This window comes from Candoia aspera, chromosome 8 (assembly GCF_035149785.1).
Source record: "Candoia aspera isolate rCanAsp1 chromosome 8, rCanAsp1.hap2, whole genome shotgun sequence".
Lineage (NCBI taxonomy): Eukaryota > Metazoa > Chordata > Lepidosauria > Squamata > Boidae > Candoia > Candoia aspera.
Window position 1 is genome coordinate 18,773,297 of NC_086160.1, and position 13,606 is coordinate 18,786,902.

Consider the following 13,606-nt stretch of genomic DNA (forward strand, 5'->3'; position numbering starts at 1 on the left):
ACTCGCATTCAGTGCAATTAGATTTTGTCTTACAATCTTTAATAGATGTTAGATTCGTCCTCCAAGTGCAGGAGCATCTGGAAGACAGCACTTCAGTGAAATTGGTTACAATTAAGAGATTTAAGTAGGTACTCTGGAAAATTATAATAGCATTGCTATTATAGGCACCAAAAATGTACATGCTGTAAATATAAAATCAAAGAAATATACTGTAGTAAGTATATATTTAAAATAATTTTTATCCCACCTAGTTATCAGACACAGTGAGGTTTAAAGTTCTAAAAGAACAATACAACACCATTTCAACATAAAATCAACATATAAAATTGATGAACAAATCACTGTCATCTGATGAGGATCCTCACTTCTAGAAGCCCAGCCGAAGAGGGCAATATAGTAATTTATCAAAATTCAGTAATACTGCAAAAACCATCATCAGCAAAAACAAAGGAAAAAAAAAGCCTCCAAATCCAATTTTTTTGGATTAAAAAGTCTAGGAACATAGAAATGCATTTTTGGGGAAGAAAATTATATCACTGTAATTCAGACCAAGTCTTCCTTCGGTTCTGTTGTAGTTGTGGACATAAATGCTTCATTGCAGAAGCCCCTTTGAAAACTGAGAAATCTGTACTGCATACCGTAGAAGGAAATACCTACTGACACTGACATCAATTGTATCAACCACCCACCTTCACAGATCTACTAGGGTTTCAACAGATCACCATGTTTACTTTTCATCTCTCAAGATAAATCATTTTAACAGGTCTTCAACCAATGCAGAAGTTAGATCTCCCAGTAGATTTAAACCATTTTAGGTAATAAGGTGCCATCAAGAATGGAATTATTTCACATTTGTCCTGGCTAGCATAATATAGAATGACTGACCTCTGGCCCTTGTATAGAATTGACACAAACTGACAAAGGCCCATGACTGATTGCCATGGAAGCCCTAAACTCCTGAGTTCCTAATAATGAATGGGCGGAAGCATTTGAATACATTTTTAATCCAAATGCAGCATCACAAAATCAGGAGAAAATGCCAAATTCAAAAGGTAATTATATTCTGGTTTGTACATTAGTCTACGGGGTGCAGATAAGGTCAGTGCTCAAGCATCATCATCTTTCATAGAGGATTAGAGGTCTTTTACCACAATTATCATCCATACACAATGTCATGCTCATCTTATTAAAATGATAAACAAGATTACCCCATATCACCCTTAACCAATAATAAAATAATAACCTACACACTACACTGAGCCAGTGCTATATAAAGTGGGCTGAAGCCTACAAATCAATTCACACTATTGCATTATAAGGACAAGAGACTGAGTGTCAACATTTCCCTTTTGGGGAAGTGGAGGCCATGAATGTTTTTAAGAATAATCAAGGAAGAGAACAAAAAAGTGAATAGGTAATTCCAGAGAATGAGCCAAAGTGAGATTCAAACATTAATGCTCAAGGACCTGTACATGTTACAAACACTGCTTGTTAACAAGTTTAGAAAGTAATATACACCTAATAGTTAGTTATAAAGAAATCACTGCACTAGAATTCTTGTATCTGTTACAGACACACAGACACACACACACACACACAGTGTGATATACCTCACTCAGCCCTTGCTATGGCTTCCCAAAAGTTTCCATTTCTGATGCTAAACCCTGGCAGATCAGTTTATGTTAGCATGGATGGGAAAACAGATGAGATTCTTCTAAGAAAGATACTTGTGTGGCTCCTCTTTGCTGTCTGAACATCTTTCTCCTACTCTGTAATGTTGGTCATCATCATTGCGCATCACCACTTCAAGCAACAATGCAGTAAACTGGCAAAACTGTGCAATAAAACAGCTTAGGAGACAAAAGCTGGGTTCAATTGCCATTTAAATGTTGGCCTGCCCCACTCATTTTGATTAGATATGCCTGCAAAATGAAGACTATTTTAAACTAAACAAAATGGACAGGGAGAAAGAAAAACTGACTTTGTTACACTTCCTGGAACATGTGCCCCTAGATTACCTGAGCTAGGCACATAGGCCAATATCCTGCAGCACAATTTTGCCAAGCTTCTGTCACAACTATGCAATTCTAGCATCTGACCCAAAGAAAAACGACAATAGAAGTACATGCTGGTACCCTTGCTAAAAAATCTAACAAATGGTATCGCACATTTTTAAAAGTCTCATGTGCAAGCATGGGTCTCTATATTTAGCAGGATGGAGATTTGGAATTTAAACTGAAATAAACTAGGAGGGAATGAGATTGTCTGTAGAACTCCAAAGCTAGAGACCTTGCTCATCCCTTTTGATAGTTCAGTGTATCTTTGGATCCCACTGTTTCCTCAGAAGTGTTAGTAACTGTATTCCAATCCACATAGAACATGCTTTAATTGAATATAAAAAGATTACACTCTGTCATAGAAAATCAACGTCTCATACATGCTACAGTTCATGCTGGAAAAAGAGAAAAACTTCCCAGGATCAGCTACAGCACCCATTCTTCAACAAAGCTCAGCCCCATTGTCTTATTGTTCTTATTTTCCTCTGGCTGTACTGCTTACTGATTGACTGCTCTATTAGTGAGTCTAAAAACTTGCCAGGTGTTAAATTAAACTTACTTTTATGAAATCCTGGGATTCTTGATTCCCTCCCTCTCTTCTTAAAAATAGGCATTGAATTTGACCTGCTGCAGTCCTCTGAGACCTTACCTGTCATCCAAGTTCTCAAAAATAATTGCTAATGGTGCCAATCCCTTCCCTGCTATCTTTAACACTGGAAGGTGAATTTCACCACAGTGCCCGAGGTTTTGAAATATGCTCATATGAAATGGTTTTAACTGTTGCTTTTCCAATTCCATCTTTTGACTTTTCCAGTCATAAGCAAAATCCTGCAATGAGGCAAGCATTTATGTATTTTAATAACTGTTTTTAAATGGAACACACACACACAGTGTGTGTGTGTATGTGTGTGTATGTATGTATGTGTGTTTGTGTGTGTGTGTGTTTATACACACACACACACATACACAATATGTGGTATGTGTCTTCCTCAACCTCAGGTCGTCTACCAGAGGCCTGGGAGCTTGAGGGTTCTGCGCAGTATCTTGGCTATTCCTAGCACTTCACTCTTCTGGCTGGTGTACAGTCCCTGGGTGTTGGACCTGGGGTGGAAACCTCTGTACATTGTGAGGAGCTTCTGGGTTTTCACATCAGCCACCTCCATGTCCTCCTTTGGCCAGCTCACTATACCAGCAGGGTATCTGATGACTGGCAGGGCCTATGTTTTGATGGCATGGATCTTGTTCTTCCCATTGAGCTGGCTCTTCAGGACCTGTCTTGTCCTTTGGTGCTACTTGGATGTTGCTGTCTTCCTTGCCTCCTGATTATGGTTCCCATGTAACTGTAGGATACCAAGGTACTTGTAGCTGGTAGTTTCACTCCATCAGTCATAACTACCTTCCCTCTCTTTACTACCACCCAGCCACATTTCACCAGTCCGAATAAAATCCCAAAGTCTTCACTGTAGATCCATGTCAGGTGGATCAGGTGGATCAGCAAGTTCATGTCTTGTTCACTTTTAGCATACATTATAAATGGCAGAGAGGGCTTAAAATAAAGATCTTCTGGATGACCTTATCTGAGGTTTTCTTGTTGTATGCTTCCTCCTCCTCCACAAATACATAAAAACTTGCTCAAGTGGAGTTCAACTCCTGATGACTTTGTGGGGCACACTGATGTACAGTAGATTTCTTGGCAACTGTATGGAAGTGGCATGAATTTCCAGGAAATTTTCTTAACTTCCCAGTCTAAGCTACATCCTTAAGATTTCCTGATGTCTCCCATTCAAATTGTTAACCAACAATGTTTAGCTTTTTTTGAGATACCCAAACATCACTAGGTGCTGCCATCTAGCTCAGCATCCAACACACAAACATTTTAAAATAAACTTCTACAAAAGCATACTTCGATATAAACTAGCTATATAACAGACAAGCATAGTATGCAAATATGGCCTTTATGAAGGTGAAGTTTAGAATACTTATTACTATTTAGTAATATTATTCTCTGTTTCAAGCCAAAAAGGACAAGGAAAATATATCTATTGAGAATGTCAACTAATATAGTAAAATCACAAGAAAAGAAAAGAAAAAAGAAAAAAGAAAAGAAAAGAAAAGAAAAGAAAAGCTGTTTTAAAGAAGATTGGAGAAATCACATAAATGTTACAGCTAAAGTAGTAATACTCAAGAGGAATAACAGAAGAGATGTAATAGAGGCAACTAAGATTAAAGGAAGATGGAAAGGCTTTACTGAAATGGGTTATGCAATGTCAGATGCGCTTGTAGAGGCAGAATGTATTCGGGAACCAACGTCACTGTAGGCAATGGACCAGCTAGGAAATAGAAAAGCACCAGGGCAGATGACATATCCATTGACCTGTTTAAAGCTGCATGAGAAAATGCAGTTGAAGTGCTAACAGCTCTGTGTCAGCAAATATGAATTAGGCTGAGCATCCTAGAGACTGGAAAAGATTTGTGTCTGTGCATATACAGAAAAATGGAGCTGCAAGAAAATCACCAAACAAGTGCATAATTCCCCACCCAAGAAAAGTTTTGCTGAATTACTTACTGTGAAGAATATAGAGAGGAATGACAAAAGAACAGGGATGTTTTAAAAAAGGCAGACAGATGTATGGTCAGTTAGCTAAGATAAGATGAACAGTGGAGTACCCAAAGGAATAAAAAAGTAGGTTTCCCTTTGCCCCCTTGACTTCAGCAAGGCCTTGGTTTGTGGAGATCATGCCAGAATGTGGAACATACTAAGATTAGTAGTTTCAGATTATTCTTCCGAAAAATCTTTTCAAGGAACAAATAGCTATTGTAAGAAATGAGTTTTGAGAAATAGACTAGTTCAGAATAAGGAAGGAAGTGAAATAAGGGTGCATATCATCCCATATTTATTTAACTTACACATTCACTATATATTATAAGATTGGCAAGACTGGAAGAAACAACAACTGGAGGATGATATGCATATGATACTACTTTGATAGTTAAGAAAAAAGAAAATTTAGAAGAACTGAAAATAAAAATGAAAAGTAAAAAATCTGGTTTAATGTTAAGCATTAAGAAAACAAAGGTAATGTGAACCCACAAAGAAGCAAAGAGGCAAAGATGGTAGATAATGTTGATTTCTTGGGCTAAAAATAGATAAAGATGAACCACATATTGCAGGAAAAAGAGAGATCACCCATCGGGAGGAAGTCAGTGAAATATTCAGACAAGATTATGAAAGGTAAATACATTTAAGTGATAAAGATTGGAATAGTTAAAGCAATGGTCTTACTTTAAGCCAAGCAATGCATGGCTGTGAAAGCTGGACAATGAGAAAGAGTGAAAGAAGATTTACAGAGTTAGAGATGGTTACTAAGAGTACCATATCCTTCAAGAAGAACCAACCAAGCAATCTTGGACTAAATAAAACTTGATTGTGTCCTTGAGGCAATGATCAGCAAGCAGAAACTCATATACTTCAAGCACATGATGGAAGAGACTGATGGACTAGAAAAAATGATTACAGATATGACAGAGCTGAAGGCAGTGTAAGAAAAGGAAGAGAAAGGATTAAGTAGAAGGACGGGACCAAAAGGGTTACTGACATGTCCTTGGAGGTGCTACGAGTATTACGACCATCAAGATGGTGAACATCAACATCAGACTTGATTTGATGACACCTAACTAATTGATATTCTGTTTTTCAAAATTGAAATGGTATGTATTTGTATGTAATCATGTGTATTTAGGAGCATTTTATTTTTGTAAAATTATTATTTTTTAAAATGTAATCAGTTCTAAAATGCAATTACAAAGTACATCTGTTTTTTTTAAATGGAGTTCCAACCTAATACAATGTTTTTTATGAGACCTACTGTACAACATATATACATGTATGTGTGTCAATATACATGTATATTCAGAAGCAGGCGACAATGACCAGGTGTATGCAATACATTAAGGTATAATTATTTAACAATGGTTGGCTAAATACAACAAAATTGGATGATTTGCATGCTAAACTAGAAACCATGATTTACAAAATCACAAGAGACAAATACAGCCTGCTAAGCCAAAAGTCAAGTGAGTCCTAACATGGCTTTTATGTATGGCATGAGACAATTTTTCTGAGTTCAAGACAGCTTGAACTCATCCAACGTCATATACTGCTATCATCACAGCATCCTTGCTGTGTTTTGGGGGAACCATCTATTGCATTCATATTTCACCTTTTCTGCTTGAGTTTAAAATAGCCCAATTGCTTGTCCTATTTCATCTTCATGAAAACAACTATTCAAATAGGCTGAGAGACAGAGAGACTGAGATTTTTTTTTTTTTAAAAAGCCAGCTAGTAAATTTTGTGGCTAAAAGAGTTAAACCTGAGCCTACTCAATTCAACACACCGGATTTCAAAATCTAAACTCCCAAGTTCCACTTGAAAGTTGACAGATGACCTGATCCCATCAAATGTTTTCAATTTCATCTCCCATCAAGCTCAAACAGGATGAACAATGACAAGGGATTCTGGATTATGCTCCAAACTTCTAAGAATCTGCTGTGTCTAGAAATAGACCTCTCACGCTATGTTCTGTGTATTGTATTTTTATTGATAGCCAAAATGAAAAGCAAAACATGGGGGAAGTGGGTCCAATTTTCAGTGGGTTACACACGGCATTAAGGGATACTTTGCTTAATTCTAGTTCACTGAATAAGTTGTAATGACTTAGTTCATTGTAACCCTGTGACCTATACCATTGGAAACAAAGCAAAAATGGTTGAATTCACAAAACGTTCAGAACTAAAACCAAACAAGCTACATATAAGAAGTTGGCATGTTGTGTGAGTCAATCCTTTTATTATATATGAGTTAAATATGTGTGCTATTTTAAGGCACCTTGTCACAAAATTCAATTATATTAAACATGCATAACTGACAGGAAGCTCTGGCGTGGGCTGGTCCATGAAGTCACGAAGAGTCGGAAGCGACTGAACGAATAAACAACAACAAACATGCATAATTATTTATATATTTATAAAGTATAAATATATAAATAATTATGCATGAAATTAGAGATTTTTTGTGTTAGAGGTAATAATGTGAATATATTGATTCTAGAAATATTTTTAAACAGGAAAAACTGAAGGTTGGATAAGACCCTTTGAAGAAATTAGGGGAAATTAGTGTTTTTTTTTTTTTAAGTAAATGTTCCAGATTGGAATTGAATTACTGGTTTCTTTTTAAAGAAAAGCTTCACTGAGGCTTCACAGCAACTCCTGCTTCACACTCCCTTTCTCCCTTCAAACTTTAGTTTTTCATTGTTAGCACTAAGACACAATGGAGAGATCGCTGGATTTGTCTGAACCACCCCATAAAAATCCAGACAGAAGTATTTCAAATATAAATAAACCTCATCACTCTGTACCTTTCCAATACCATCAGCACACTTGCTAATGAATCTACAGAGGTAAGTTGTTTACATCGTCTGTAATGTCAGCTGAGTGCCAGGTTGGGCAAATAATTATAGCAAAAAAAGCTTCTACTTTTTGAAGCATTTAGTTAGTTTTGATTGCCCATTAAAAGTAGCAGACAGTGAAAGTCAGGAAATTAGCAAAAGTTGTAAATTGGCTTAATCCATTTCCATTTCCATTTCTTTTTCCTTTTTTTTCTTTTTGCATTACTAACAAGCATCTTTAAGGGAACTTGATGTCATGAGTAAGGATGGCGAGCAGGGGGCTCTCACCCAGACTGTCAAGCGCATGCGTAGCACTGAGGAACTGTTCAGCCATTCAAAGAGACACAGATCGGGACCTCCTTAACCTTTGGGGTTTATATGGCTGGGTTTTCCCACACTTTCTCAGTTTGTTAGGATTCTTGTTAAGTACTACTAATAAATATTAGAGACCAAGTCCTCGCCTCAGTGTGTTTCCTGGTAATCAGGACACTTATCCTGATGACTTTAAGGCTTGGACAGGCTTATACTGACATAAATAAACCCTCCAATAATCAAGCCCAAAATTAGTAATCTTAAATCTTTATTGTTGCAAGCTGATAAATAAATAAAAAAAAGTATTCCTGGCTGGTCCCTATTTCTAATTTGAAATGATCACATGGGAGGGCTTCCTTTGTTATATTTTCCCTTGGGATTTAACCGAAACATGAAAAGGCAGAGAGGTTGTGGACTGGTTACAATTACAGATTGGACATTCTCACATTCCTCTTGTAATAACTAAAGGAAGTGCAAGCTTTCATGCTTCATTTAAGAAAATTCTCTCACACTTTTTTCTCCTTGTCATGCACTGCCTACCGCAGAGTAAAACACAGATGCTGATTCCTAGGAGAGCAGGTTCTGGTTTATTTCATACGTAGTGTCAGTTGCGAAAAGAAAGCTGAGAGTGAGGGGAGCGCGCCGGTGCGGGGTTTAAATACCCCGCGCTGGCAGCTGGGGTCGGGTCTATCGGTGTGTCCGCCGGGTTGAGCCACTGGTGGGGTTCAGGCAGTCCCGTCCGCTGGTCCGCTTCCTCCGTTTGGGAGTGCGTCGGCTGGGTTGCCTCTCCGTCCTCCACCGTGCTTGCCGCAGTTGGGCTGACGCTCCGCGCCCGTGGCTGGGGTGCGATGTGGGACGGGGGGGTCTCCGCTGGTCTCGGGAGGTATGTTGCTCCCTCCCGTGGCTGGGTCGCCTCCGCCGCCGTCTCCCTCTGGGGTTGGAGCTGAGGCTCGGGGTGGGCCGGGCGGGTGTCCGTGGCTCCTGGGGTCCGCGGTGCCTCTGGCCTCGATCGGTCCTCCTCCGCTTCTTGCTGTGCGGTTCGCCCGCTTTGGCCGCGACGCGTTGGCCTCATCGCTCGTGGTCTTCTCGCCGTCTATTTCTCCCGCGGCTCGTTGTCCGGTGGGGCTCGGCGAGGCTGAGTTTGTGACTCTCAGCTTTATGTCATGCACTGCCTACCGCAGAGTAAAACACAGACGCTGATTCCTAGGAGAGCAGGTTCTGGTTTATTTCATACATAGTGTCAGTTGCGAAAAGAAAGCTGAGAGTGAGGGGAGCGCGCCGGTGCGGGGTTTAAATACCCCGCGCCGGTCAGCGCCCCCTTACCCTGGGTTACGTCATCCCCCCTTTGTCCTGCATGCTGTCTTGCCAGTAGGTGAAGGGTTGCGAGGCCCCAGCTGGTGCCCCGGGATCGCCCATCATCGGTTTCCTCATTCAGCCGGTGATTGCTGTCAGCTGGGCGATCTCTGTTGCGCTTGTGCTAACAGCTTGGGTGTGCCTCGCGATCCGCTTAGCCTTTGTCTTTTCTTCTTTCTCCTTTGTGAGCTGATGGCTGCTGTTGTGCGTGCATGCTTATCTTGAGCCCCTTCCTCTGCTTCCTCGTTATTGTCATGTGTGCCGTTGTGCTGATGTCTTCAGCTCAACGGCACTCATGACACTCCTTCAAGGATGCCCCCCCCACTATTTTTTTTATATTGAATTGTAGGATAAGAGTTTGAAAAATGCAAAAAACACAATCAACTTGGCAATATTTTGCTGCTAGTCTGTATTTGTACATTTCCAGCATAAACCTAATGCATAACAGATAGGAATTACAGTCTTGTAGGAGTAAACTTCTGCTCCTGAGAATAGACTTTCCCTTTCTTTCCTTTTGGCAGCCTCTTCCTTTCAAATCTGTTCTTCAGTAGATTTGAGGAAAAGGAGTGGTGTAATGGTATGAGGGAATGACCTTGGGAGACAGGGGGAAGAGCTGTGGGCAGGGCAACAGTTGGTTAAGAGGCAGCTTGGCCCACAGCAGGAATGTGGGTGTGGCAAATGTCTCAGAACGGACCCTCCCTAATTTCTTGGGCTGTAAAGGTGAGGGGGAAGAGGTGTACTTTCAGACTTGCAAGATTGATGTCAGCCTTGCAGGGTAGTCTAGAAAAGAAGCATGCCCAGATGAACTAATTCAACTTTATTGTAAGGTTACATTAACAGAATCTTGCAAGTCTGAAAGTACATTTCTTTTCAGCCCCCATTGTCTTTACAGCCCAAGAAACTAGACTAGGAACTCAAAAAGTTACCAGAATAAAACAGTGGCAAACTACTTTTATATTACTGCCAAGAGAACTTTCTTGACATGTCCATGATGTCCCCAGAATTAAGCCTGACTTGAAGGAGGCTTTACTTTTATATCTCTTTTCTAGGATTTTAATATCATGCAGAACAATTTGCCAATAAAGATATGGCTAAAGCTTATGTCAGAGAAATGTGAGAATGACAACCTATTTTTCTATAACACAGGTTATAAAACACCACTAAATTTGTTTGCCCTTCTTAGTGACCTTCCCATCCAGTCTGCACGTGAGCTACAATTTTAGAAAAATTAAATGAGATATCTGAATGTCAGAAAGAGTAGGAGAAAGCAAAGATAAAAATTTAATGTCCTATCAGAGAATTGTTATAAGGCCGGATGCTCCAAATAATGTAAATGTGCTTTGCAGCCAACAGCAGCTTTGGGAATGTCATGACAGTCAGAGAGCATTTGCCTTAGCAGTGAAATATTAGAAGAAAATACACAGTAAAAGAAATAATTTATTAGATCATTTCTGGAAGAAAAAGACTGTGGTAACATTTGTTTTCTGGGGATAAGTAATTCTGTGTGGTTAAATTTCACTCCATTTCTCATTTTCTGTCTCATTTTCCCCATCTTAGCCTTATTCTTTATCAGCTTCTGATTTATTTTTAAAATAAAAAGTAGACATGAAAAACATACATATTTTTGTCTGCATTTCTTTAACACATGCCTTACATAGTAGTAAGCATAATAACTCCATCCCTTCCACATGATTTGCATTTTAAAGTATTTAAGCATTCAGTGTGCTTTTTGTCTTGTGGTATTTCAAACAAGCCATGTATTTGTTCACTGCAATGGAATTCTTTGGAATTTTTCTGTGTCTCTACCAAACACAGAGCATTGTGAAAAAGATAGGAAGTCTCTAGTCCTCATTACTGCAAATGTAAGTATTAATAAGGTCTCTTCCAATGTGCTAGAATGATGGAACATGGACAAATTACATGCGATTAAGCCATTGCCCACATGCTCAGCATGCATAATGTATTTTTAGCTGCAGTTTGTCACATGTGATGTACAGTATACACAGGTAAACAGACAATATATGGAAAAGGGCAGATTCCCTTCCCTTGTACCTCTGTTAAATCTCATCTTCAGAAATGTGTCTTCTAGGCCATTTTGATATTGAAGTACCTCTTGTGGAATACCATGGCCTACCACATAATAGAAAATCTTTAAATTCAGAGGTCCTATTGTATAATGAAAAAATGGCAGGCACCACATTACAATTCTTTCTCCTTCTTTTTAAGTAGTCAGCTACAGAATGATCAATGGCTCACTCATAAGAACGTTGTTATTCTCCACTTGCCCTCTCTGCCTATTCTGCTCAGTCACTGCAACTAACCTCTGCATGATTGTGGCTTTTATAACAGACATATAAACTGAAGTCAGGTTTTCATTATAGAGATTGAAGGCTTCTTAAATACTTCTCAGAGCTTTTATTACTAATGCACAGACAATCAGCATACATCTTATCCAAGGCTATACAACTCTCTGCATCTTTATCCACTGTTCTCAAAGGAATGGTACAGATAGAAATTGGACTGGCAGCTGCACAGTGATTGCATCAGGATAACTAATACAATTATCGTCATAACAGATTATGCTTTCCTGTGAGATCTATCATCCATCCATCCATCCATCCATCCATCCATCCATCCATCCAACAAGGTTCAGCAGAATCTAGCTTATCATTCTGTGCAGACATGGCCAATGTTTTAAGTTTATAATAATTAGCTATTGACCAAATTGGCATTTGAAACAACTGAAGACAAAAAGTAGAGTTAAAACCATGTTTCCCACATACTTTGTCCATCTGTCATGAGAAGTCAAAATCTACCAAAAACAGCTTGGACCAATAACATCAACTGATTTTACAGGCAGTTGTCTTGCCTACAGAAAGAAGTAACTAGCTCAAATTCTTTATATTATCTCTTTATATACATCATAGTGTATCTGTGTTTTACATTTGACCCAAATAACAATTCTAAAGAAAAACTTTGTTATTTCACACAGAGGACACAGGATCTGTCTGCAAAAACTTATCTGCCCCTGATATTTTTGTGAACACTTGAATTCAAAAGTATTCATATATTTTGAATAATATACTGCCCAATTTGAAAGTCACCTTTTTAAATGTTAGTTGAGTCAGCTAACATATCAATCTACTCAACAAAGGAAATCAAATATAATAAATCACAATAACTCTGTGGAAGGTTTTATCATTTTAAAACAGTGGCAGCTGAGCTAGGATAATCACAAATTATAAATTGTAAAGAACAACACAAACCTGCCATTGGAGGATGATTTATGACAGATATTGCCAGGAATCACAACAACTGACCCTGAACATGAGTAAAAACTGAACATATTGTATGGCATATGCTGATTTGGGATGCTGTTATCTAAGGATTATAGACTCCTTGTCCTCCTTTCTCCTTCTTCCATTTTGAAAGGTTTAACTTAAAAAACAATTGTGTCTTTATGAAGGAAAACATTCCGCAAGTATCAGTCTATACTGATATAAAAAGTGGAATACATGTAAACTGTATGGGGAAGCCAAGAACATTCCAAGCTGAAACAGGAATCTGAAGCTGATTCAGATATACATGTTAATTTCTTAACATGTATAAAGTAATTTAGTACTCATTCCATGATTTGCAGTCAGAGAAACCTTAAACTGACAAGCTATTTTCTCAGCTAGTGAAATATCTCAAATGTAGCTGAACCATTGTTAGGCTAAGGCTAGTCATCTTCAAAGCTGTTCAGTTCTGTGTTGGCCACAACTGATGGAAGGGTGGAAAGATGATACTCTTTGTAAGCTGTTTACAATTTATATTATTTCCTATATCAAGCTGCTGAACATGAGAGTCTATGAAAATGTACAATCTATGAGTCCACATCAGTGAAATCTAAAATTCCCATGGCATGTGGAAATTCAGTTCAATGCTTTGTGTCTGATCTAATATCATCTAATGCCATCCTAAGGATAAATTCCTTACCCCTTATAATATAACCATGTTTTTAAAAATGTACCAGCAAATATGAAAATAATTCTCCCACATTTTGTTTCATGCAATTTATAATATGTAAAGATGAAAAGGGTTTTGTAAATAATTGAACAGTGGTGGGTGGGAAGGAAGGAAGGAAGGAAGGAGCTATTGAAGTACAAATAGAATTAAATCTCATTTTATCTGATCAGCAGTTTGCTGTAATACATTATCCTTTTTATTACATTGCTAGCGTGGAGCTAAATCTGCTAAACATGCAAGCTTTCACATATTTATAACATATAGATCAGTCCTCATTTTCTTTTTCTGCTCAGAGTTGCATCTCTTAAACTTTTTGTATGGTTTAATGATGCTTTTCATCAGTTTTTGTGTTTCATATAATATGTTAACCTTTTCAGATTGCTTTTACTAATTTGTTTTTATTTGCTTTGCACTTGCTGTTAACTATTTTGA

General features: G+C 38.4%; 1 protein-coding gene across 3 annotated transcripts in view; it reads right to left on the reverse strand.

The window, feature by feature from the left end:
* Nucleotides 1–13,606, reverse strand: part of SGCZ (sarcoglycan zeta) — a 199,301-nt gene that overhangs the window by 54,287 nt on the left and 131,408 nt on the right. The window lies entirely within an intron of this gene.